General features: G+C 42.7%; 1 pseudogene; it reads right to left on the bottom strand.

The window, feature by feature from the left end:
* Positions 1 to 1691: 1691 nt before the first annotated feature.
* LOC136488597 (uncharacterized) lies at positions 1692 to 3924 on the bottom strand (annotated as a pseudogene).
* Between the last annotated feature and the right edge of the window lie 7292 nt (positions 3925 to 11216).

Below are 11216 nucleotides of genomic sequence, written 5' to 3'. Positions count from 1 at the left end.
AAATATTTCTTCTAGGTATAAAAGCTGTTTGAAAAATACTCACCACCCTACCAACCACTGATGAGAGCCTTACAGTGAGAGTTTTGGTGATAATCTTGTATATTACATTTAAAAGGCAAATCGGTCTAAATTGTTTGACACTAATCACCGGTTTAACCTTAGGTAACAGAATAATAACTCCATAGTTTAGTCTACATAGCTCCAACTGCCCATCATATAATCTATCTAGCATTTCTTTGATATCCCCTCTTATCATATTCCAAAAAGCTTTGAAAAATTCTATTGAAAAACCATCCGGTCCTGGAGCCGTATTATTTTTCATCTCTTTAATCACCACATCAAGTTCTTCTAAAGAGAAGGGTCTAGTCAAAAACTCATTCTCTTCTTGCTGAATTTGCTGATAACTCAGCCAAAGATCCCTGTCCAAATGCATATCAGCCACCTCTTCACTCCCAAACAATTTTTTATAGTACTCCGTAATGTGATCTCTAAGGCTGCCAAGCTCAACCACTTCTTGACCATTCACCTCCAGCATTGAAATATGCATTTTCCTTCTCCTGCCATTAGCACATTTGTGAAAGTAGCTAGAATTTGAGTCACCAACCAACAGCCATTTCTCACCACCTCTTCTTTGCCATTGTAACTCTTCTTCTAATAGCATCTGGTTAAAAGTTTGATCCAAAGCATATCTTTCCTCCCACTCCAAATGAGCCAGTTCCCTTTCCTCACTCCAATCATCCAATATGGCAATTCTTCTAATAATTTCTTCCTTTTGTTTTCTTCTCTGGCTATCCAGATTCGGACCCCAGCCTTTTATAGCTCTCCTCAACTTACTTGAAATCACATGCCAATGATCTAAAGGATCATATTTAAATCTTGAAGGCCATTTATCTCTCACCAATTCTCTGAACCCCTCCTGTTGGAGCCAATGAGCACTAAATCTAAAATAAAACTGCTGACCTGGCGCATTGCCTCCCGTATCCACTATAAGAGGGTTATGATCTGATCCTAGCCTCGGACCAGTTACCACCGACGTTAGAGTAAACTTATCTTCCCAAGCATTCGACACCAAAACTCTATCTAGAACACACATAATCGGAGGATTTTGTCTGTTTGTCCAGGTAAAATGACTTCTAGTCCTTTGAAGTTCCTTGAGAGCTGTATTATTGATCATTTCATTAAATGCATCCATCATCTGAACATGCACATTTCCATTAGATTTTTCCTCAATTCTTCTTACCAAATTAAAATCTCCACCCAAAATCATAGGGCATTCCACCGACTAAACTTTAGCTTGAATCTCTTCCAAGAACTCTAACTTTCTATTATCATGAGCAGGGCCATATACATTGAAAATCACCCACTAAAACCATCTCATGGTAAGATTGAAACATTGGTAAAAATTACCCACATCTTCAGCTGTAACTATAGCCAGCTCTTTATCCACACCCATGAGCAAACCACCTGAATGTCTAAAACAAGGCAACCAGGACCAAAACATATCCTTCTGGCTAGCGAACATCTCTAACTTTCTATTTCTAAAAGAAGACTTAATGGTTTCCTGTAAGCAGATGCAATCAAAAGAATGTTTATTAACTAATTCTAAAAGCAACTTCCTCCTCCCTTAATTTCCCAGACCTCTAATATTCCAATACAGAATCTTCATCCTTGATCTCTATGAGATAATTTATTCACTGTATCAGCACCACCCCCATCAACTCTAACACCTGGGGGCTCAAATCCACAGAACTCTCAGTCTCCAAAGGAACTCTAATAATTGTATCATTTGGGATCACAGAACTTGACTTAATCTTTTGCTTAGTTTTTTGCAAAGCAATGAAAGCAACTTCCTTAGCTTGTATCAAAGAAATGTTTGCAATTCTAGAAGCCTCATCTTGCCCCAATGAGAAACCACATATTCTAGCCATAGAATCTAAGGAGCAAGTATCAGTAGAACAAGAAGGTGAGGGAATGGATTTAGTACCTTTTGCATCAGCTGTCCTAGCTTTCAGTTTATCTTGAATTGCTCCTTTTTTCTCTTGAATTCTCGAACTGTGCCTGGTATTGAAATTAACCCGGGCACTCTTAACTGGCTGAAGTTTGGAAACCCCATATGATTCCTCTTCCAAAAGAGATGTCTGACCCCCATTAGATGACACCACATTTTCAAGTACTAGATCACCCTGCTGATTTAGACTAGCAACTAAATCATGCATATCCTGAAAAATGTCAGATTTGGTCATCAACCTCTGATAATCATCTATATCATCATTAGGTCCCTGAGTATTCATCTCTAATTCTTCAACAAGTGGACCAGTACTTTCAGAACTACCCATAGCAACCTGCCTTTGATGACTAGAAGAACTAGACCCATATTTCTGACTAGTATCACTAGGTGTAGGTTTGCCCAATTCAAGCCATCCATGTTTGTCCTGTGATTCTAGATCTTCTTCATCAGTAACATCATCTTCTTCATCATTAGGATCATCTTCTGGCTTGGATGGGGGATAATTCTGGAGCTTGTCTGAAAAATACCAAGTTATCTTCCTACCCTTCTTGTTAATAAACACTTCAGATGTCCCACCTATCTTGTTAGGATTACGACATGACACCTTTACCCACACCGCTTTCCATTGTAGAGATGGTACATGCACCTCCTCTAGGTCACCCACCAACCTAGCTAGCTCCATAACAACAAACTCAGTTCTAGCAAATTTTGGAATGCCAATAGCTCTAACCCACACAGACTGAAGAGCCTAAAGCACCTCCGGATCCATATCTGACACCTCAACCACAGCCACAATGTCAGACGTGATAAACTTGATTTTTTTTCATTTTGATTAGCAGATTCAAAGCCACTTTGGAAGGTAGGTTCACCAGAAATTCACTTCCCGAGATGCGCTTGACATCCCAATCCCAATTCGAATCCATCAGATATTGCAATTCAGTCTTAACTCTAAACTTAGTACCCCTTTCTTCCAAAATCGACACAATAGCTCTAATCAGACCCTCTGTCTCAGGTTTAGCTTCAGTCTTAGGCTCAGGTAAATCTAGAGCATAAAAGATCTGACCAGGCATACTATGCGCACAAAGACGCAAACCCTTGTTCGATTTCATCAAGGGACACTGATTGGACTTATGACCTGACTCTCGACAACTATAATAGAATGGTGGTTTCATGCAGGTAGAATGATGGTGACCATAATCATTGCAATTAAAACATTTCATAGCAAGACCTAAAGACTAACCTACACCTGAACCCCAATTTTGTTGAACATTGTACCCCTTCCTCTGATCTTCAATCTTGTGATGCAGATATTCTTCAGTCATCTAACGCACATCTCGCTCCTCAGCTTGATCCCCCATCCTCTTGCGATTCTAGACCTCCCACTGCTCCTGACTTCAAAACTGCTAACGACCCTGCTTTGACTCCTAGTACCCTTGATCTCGAGCAAATCGCAGATCCCACCCCTCTTGAGCCTGGGAATCCCATCCTTCATGCCTGGATCCCTGAAATCCATCACGGCTACTATGCCCATCTCTAAATCTCTCCCCATCTTTAGTATCTCTAAATCTATCTCCATCTCTAACTTCTCGACTTTGCTGCCTCTTATCCATGGTGACCTCAATGAATGACCGCCCATCCATCGTGTTAGGACGGACATGGCGAAGAAACTTCACCTGAGCCCCAAATCTCTTGATGTCCCTCACACTCACCGGAAAATGCTTTGCGGCTAGATCCCAAACCCTAGCAGAGGCAACCCAGACCCAAGGCGAGGCAGACTTAACAATGCGACTATGGCTATAGCTGCGGCTTCGACTGGGCAGAGGGGTATAAGAATGAGCGAATAGGTCATCAATAGACGGGCCTAACTGGGCCGGCCCAACTAAACTTTCCTTTTCCTCAGCCTTGGCCCGTTGCATCGTCTTGCCCCCTGTCTTCACCCGGACAACACTGTCAATGGTTCTTTGAGCTTGAGACCCCAACAATGGCGTCGAACTCACTTTTGTGCACATCACTTTCGGCTGCAACTCTTGAACAATTTGCTCTATTGACTTCTATACCTCTCCACCACCCAAAGTAGTATCCGATTTACTACTCCATGAGAAATGGATTGGCAAGTTCCCAATTGCAATCGAATTCGAATCCACCATAGTAACTGGAGGTAACTTGCCATGACGAAGGCGCTCAACTCTATCCAAATCACTCAACTGTGAATGTTTAGGTAACCCAAATGCTACTTTTGGAGATCTCTGCTTAGAACTCAAAGGTGGAAAACAATCAAAACTCAACCAATCCTCCAAATCCACCTCTAACTCCATCTGACTGTTTACGCCTGCCCTCTGAGAACTCTGTTGAGAAATCGAGTATGGCGAAAAAGCTAGAGTAAGCCTGCGATTCTTCATGAATGATGCACCAAATCTACACTCAACTTTCTGGAATGTTCTGACCACCGCGACCACACCTCTCAACACACCACAAGGAAACGAGAAATACCTTAGGCGCCTATGAAATCCACACCGATGCCCCGCTAGTTCCTCACCGTTGCTCAGCAGACACCGCTGGATGTGCTCCCCTCCACCTCCTCAAAATGATTGCAATCGCTCCAACCTTGAACCAACACGCGCAGATCTATGGCTCCAGTGATGGTCCCCCTCATGAGTGGAGCAGAGAAGAGCAGAGGCGGAGAGGCGGAGAGGTGGGCGGAGGCGGAGAGGTGGGCGGAGGTGGAGAGGTGAGCGGAGGCAGAGAGGCCGAGAGGTCGTCAACTTACTATTATTGGACAAACAAAATGAGCATTTCTGTTGCATCTTACAAGGACAAACACAAAAGACCCAGTTTAAAATAGGCTTCTTGAGGAATACAACGTTCTTCATGTTACTTGTAGGGCGTCTTGAGTTTTTTCTTCAATTATATGACACTTCTAGAGAATATAAAGCTTATGTAAATAAGCTGCGACATAACCAGGGAGTACATGGAAGATTGTAAATAATCAGGTACATAACCAGTACATGGAAGATTGTAAATAATTAGGTACATAACCAAGGAATAAATGGAATATTTTATAGAGATACATTTAGTGAGTGTAGCATGCATACACCCTTTTCCATCCAAAGGATATAAGAGCTCATTAGGCTTATGATCAAACATGTTCTCCATTTTATATAGAAAAATTAATGGAGTGGAGCATACTACTTGAGGTGTTCCAGTCTCTAAAATAACCCAAATATGCATTATTTTCTACAGATACAAGAGTAACCAAAAAATTATCACCCATGCACACTCAACTAAAGTGAGAGGGGTGGAGGTTTGATTATACCAAAACATAGCTTGTGAGGACCCAAAGCCGGAGCACCAATTCAGTCACTGATAGAAGGAATCTCCCCAAGTGCACAAGGCTGCAGGTTGAAAGAATATTGAGGGTTGAACATTAGGACCTCCAACCAAAAACAAACTGAATAATAAAAAACAAGTAGTGATCTGAAGTAGTTCCACAAAAGTCATATTACTCACTTGACCACTAACATGGTTCGTGGAAAGATACAGGAGCAAAGTAGCAAATAGTTACTGAGATATTACAAGATCATCTTAATTATGGCCCCGTTCGGCTAGAGGTTTTTGGCTGCTAGCTGAAACTAGAACAGTGACCACCAGCAGCCAAAACCAGCTGGTTCAGCCCTCACTGAGCCAAACTGCTGCAGCTCCATTTGAATTCAAAATATGGCGCCAATCAAATTGAATTCAAACACCAACACCAAACACCATCCATAGATAACCCTTACATCAATCGCATGTTCATACAACAGTTCAATACAACAATTCATTACAACATGACTCCAGTACAATTAGATGAAGGTCCCAACTCTATAAATATTTTCCAGTCCTTATATCATTCAAATGGCATCATTGGGCACTTTTACAAAAGTTGTCGCCCCCAGGAGGCATATAAACTGGTAGAAGAAGTTTCCCATGTACAGGCTTCTTCTACACAGTTGCTCGGTCCACAGTTCATTAGCGGTCCTCACCAATTAGCTCCACATTACAACATTTTGTAAATCTAAATGGTTGCCTACGATGAACAATTATACAAAACTCATAGCCACATCAAGGCACATATCAATAGCAAGAAGCACAAACTGATCATAGTCATCTTCTTGCAGCCATCCTCTGCTCCCCGTGCACCATGTTGACACATCCTTCACCTGCATGTGTACACATCCTCATTAACCCCAAAGTAGGCGACTAACAGAAATTTGCATGACTACACTGATTTCTACCAATACCATAAATGTTTCACTTACGTTGTCTTCCCAAGGAGTCCAAGTCCATATGTAATCTAGTCGTAGACTTGTTCCATATCATTAGGGTGACTTAATGCCATAGCTGCCACTTGACTCAAAGGCCCAAGGTCTAGTGCCTGCCTGTACCTCCCTGGTTGGTGATGTCCCTCCATCTCATGCATGTAGTTGTGCAGTGCACGAAGAGCAATAATTATCTGTGTTTGTTTGGTCCCTAGATAGTGAGGTACGCCTTTCAACATCTGCCACTTAGCTTTCGTTGCCCCAAATGTCCTTTCTATGACATTATGCAACTTGGAATGGTGTCGGTTGAACACCTCCTACGCGTCACAAGGCCCCCTAGTCTGGAACTCCTTCACCCAGTACCTCTTATTTGGATATGGCATCAGAAATCCAAGGTGAAGTGCATAATCAGAGTCCACCAAGTAATAGTGGCCTGCATACATACATAGCAAGACATCAGTTCAAATACAATTAGCTCTTGCATGGAACCTTTGCATCATTGGCGCCTATGCAGCCATCAAAAAATGGTGTGTACTCTAACAACTCTGCTGGCAGTACTAAATAAGAGGTGTCCCTAGGCCTAAGCATGTCATCTGCAAATCTAGTCATGGCTGCCAGAACATGGGCAAATACCTTGCTACATGTCCCCATCCCCCTCCTAAATCTCATGCATTTGCCTCTGACAGTGATTTGTCCCACATGCCCATAGAAACATGGCTAAAGCTTCAATGGATTCAATTTCCCTACTGCCTTTTAGCCCATAGCAGTCACGTAGTATGTTATGCAACCTAATCAAATTTTCAGGCCGCATCTGGCAGCTTTTAAAGCACCTACTATCATCTGACAATAGCTTATCTACCCACTATCTTTCGGTGAGCTCAGGCACACGGATAACATGGTTACCTTATGGTGGTACCTGCAGCATGTACACAATTGCATAGCCTCCCGCCATAGCTACAGTAACCATCTTGTTGAAATTGTTTTCACTTGAATTTGGACTATCCTCGTCGCTGTTGTCCATGTTCCAGTAGGTTGCATGGAAAAAATACAAACCAACGTTGGTAACTAAATTTGAACAGTACATTAAGCATAACTTGTGAATACATATTGCATACACACCTTCAGACTCATCGGCAACTAATGACCCCTTGAATCAATATAGCATTAATAGAGTCTTGTCTTGTTACATTCCCATAGGTACCTACAACAAAAGTACGCCGTTATGATTTGTTCAAATACAAAACAATTATCGCATCTGTTTAAAATGAAATATCTGTTAGCTTCAAAAACCAAGAAATGTCAGTTAGCTCAAACAAATGCATCACATCACACAACTTATTATGAGTTTGGGATAAAAAATATGACACATGGTTTTGCCAACGGGCCTCATTATAAGACAGAAACCTCAACAAAACTAGGACAACAGTTAATGTAAAGGATACAAGATGACACTCAAATGCCATCATTGGTTCACACCAAACTCAACATCCCAGTGGCTGAACTACTTGTTGTTCCTATTTATGTGATATGTTAGCCAAGCCATATGTTCTTCAGCTATCACCAGATTCTTGAACACCCGCCGGGTCACTGAGTCCTTGAACAACACCGTTGCTAAGAAGAACATGTCTGAAGTGGATGGCACACCATGTTCTCATAGAAGTTTTATAGCTTCATCAACCTCGGCCTGTTCATGGGTCCATTCTCTATCCCATGATATGCTCCTTGTAGCAATGCTCTCAGATAACCAGGCCATGTACTCCCTAAAAGGTCCTTGTGTGGTTTTGGTAATTGAGTGACAACCTAGGTGGACTAATTGTGTTTATGTGAGATACATAGGTAATTAGTCCACAAGTACATGTGTGTGAGCAACATATGCCATGAAGGTGAAAATGGCTCAAAGATATTGTAAAGATCACACATGTGATGATGAAGGAGCTCATTGCACATGAGACATGACATTGAGTCATGTGATCAAGGTGAAGAAGGTCAACACATGACTTGGCTTGATGGACCGGTTGCAAGTGTGAAGGACAAGTCAGAGGCTTTGGGCGATGGACCATGTTGAAAGGTCCTAATATGGCTAGAGGGAGGGGTGAATAGCCTATTTAAAAATCTACAAATCAACTAGAGCAATTTGATTAGTATGACAAATAGCGAAATGCAAACTTGCTCTAGCTCTACAAGGGGCAAGCCACCTATCCAACAATTCTAGTTGTAATGATTACTAGGCACACAACTTGCAATGTTACTACAAACTAAGAGCTCAATCTTGCTACTCTAAAGAGCTCTACTAGATGAACTTAAAATAACAAAGCAAGCTCTCAATTCTAATTACACAAAAGAGCTTGCCACAACTAGTTTGCAAGAATATAAATGAGTGAGTAGGGTGATTATACCGCCATGTAGAGGAGTGAACCAATCACAAGATGAATACTAAATCAATCACCGAGAGAATACCAAAGGGCAAGAGACAACCAATTTTTCTCCCAAGGTTCACGTGCTTGCTAGCATGCTAGTCCCCGTTGTGTCGACCAACACTTGGTGGTTCAGCGGCTAAGAGGTGTTGCACAAACCACGTCCACAGAATTGGACACCGCAAGAACCTACCTACAAGTGAGGTAACTCAATGACACAAGCAATCCACTAGAGTTACCTTTCGGCTCTCCATCGGGGAAGGCACAAGACCCCTCACAATCACTACGATCAGAGCCAGAGACAATCACCAACCTCCGCTCAACGATCCTCACTGCTCCAAGTCATCTAGGTGGCGGCAACCACCAAGAGTAACAAGTGAATCCCGCAGCGAAACACGAATGCCAAGTGCCACTAGATGCAATCACTCAAGCAATGCGCTTGGATTCTCTCCCAATCTCACAATGATGATGAAACAATATTGGAGATGAGTGGGAGGGCTTTGGCTAAGCTCACAAGGTTGCTATATCAATGCAAATGGCCAAGAGAGTGAGCTTGAGCCGGCCATGGGGCTTAAATAGAAGCCCCCATAAAATAGAGCCATTGTACTCCTTCACTGGGCACAACACGGGGTGACCGGACGCTCCGATCAGATCGACAAGACGTAGGACCCCAGCATTCGGTCACCCGATGCTTGCCACGTGTCATCGGCTTCAAACGCCGATCGCCTGATCTCAATGGTCAAGTGATGACCGGACACGTCAGTTAGAAAGTGACCGGACGCAGGACCCCACCGTCCGGTCATTTCCAGTAAGGTTCCAAACATGAAATTTCATGACCGGACGCATCCGGTCATGCTCGACCGGACTCACCCGGCGTCCGGTCACTCAACATTTCCTCTGTGCGCCTCACGTCAGCGCTGACCGAACGCACCTGGCCAGCGTCCGGTCACTCTTCGTGCCAACATCCGGTCACAAGACCGAGACACGTGCTCACTGCTGCTACTGACTGGACTCTGAACCCAACATCCGATCACTACACCACCAGCGTCTGGTCACTCTATGAATCCCTATCTTTTCTGTCTAGGACGCCGGTGGCACCATCAGACTATCCGCACTGGGTGAAGGAGTTCCAGACTAGGGGGCCTTATGATGCATAGGAGGTGTTCAACCGGCACCATTCCAAGTTGCATAATTTCATAGAAAGGACATTTGGGGCAGCGAAAGCTAAGTGGCAGATGTTGAAAGGCGTACCTCACTATCCGAGGACCAAACAAACACATTAGACCCACTTGGTTCTGAAAGACTCAATGCTATGCACAAAGAGCTAAACAACTTCACAAGAAACCAAGTATGGGAGTTAGTTAAGAGGCCTAAGGATCATAATGTGATTGGAACCAAGTGGGTCTTTTGGAACAAGCAAGATCAAGATGGAATAGTAATAAGGAACAAAGCAAGATTAGTGGCTCAAGGTTACACTCAAGTTGAAGGTCTTGACTTTGAAGAAACATATGCCCCGGTTGCAAGATTGGAAGCAATTAGGATCTTGTTAGCCTATGTTTGTGCCCACAACATCAAGTTGTACCAAATGGATGTGAAGAGTGCATTTCTAAATGGGTACATCAATGAGCTTGTGTATGTTGAGCAACCTCCCGGTTTTGAAGATGAGAAGAAACTCAACCATGTTTACAAGTTGAGAAAGGCTTTGTATGGATTAAAACAAGCACCTAGAGCATGGCATGAGAGATTGAGGGATTTCCTACTCTCTAAGGGATTCAAAATGGGAAAGGTTGACACCACTCTCTTCACCAAGAAGCTTGGAAATGACTTATTTGTAATGCAAAACTATGTTGATGATATCATATTTGGTTCAACAAATCAAGATTTTTGTGAAAAGTTTGGCAAGATGATGGCAAGTGAGTTTGAGATATCCATGATTGGAGAGCTTAGTTACTTCCTTGGTCTTCAAATCAAGCAAATGAAGAATGACACATTTGTGAGTCAAGGCAAGTATATCAAGGACATGCTAAAGAAGTTTGGAATGGATGATGCTAAAGCTATTAGTACACCAATGGGGACAAGTGGAAGCTTGGATAGTGATGCTAGTGGCAACATGGTGGATCAAAAGATGTATCGGTCTATGATTGGAAGCCTACTCTATGTGACCGCATCAAGGCCAAATGTGATATTTAGTGTATGCATGTGTGCTAGATTCCAAGTCTCACCAAGAGAAAGTCATTCGAAAGCAACAAAGAGAATATTGAGGTACTTGAAGCATACACAAAATGTTGGATTGTGGTATCCCAAAGGAGCAACATTCGAGTTGATTGGATATTCGGACTCTGATTATGCGGAATGCAAAGTTGAGAGAAAGAGCACATCAGGCACATGTCAACTATTGGGAAGATCACTTGTGTCTTGGTCATCAAAGAAACAAAGTAGTGTAGCACTTTCAACCGCCGAAGCGGAGTATATTTCGGGCGGTAGTTGTTGTGCTCAATT

This window comes from Miscanthus floridulus, chromosome 10, assembly GCF_019320115.1.
Source record: "Miscanthus floridulus cultivar M001 chromosome 10, ASM1932011v1, whole genome shotgun sequence".
NCBI classification, from domain to species: domain Eukaryota; kingdom Viridiplantae; phylum Streptophyta; class Magnoliopsida; order Poales; family Poaceae; genus Miscanthus; species Miscanthus floridulus.
This window is presented reverse-complemented; position numbering and strand designations above follow the sequence as displayed.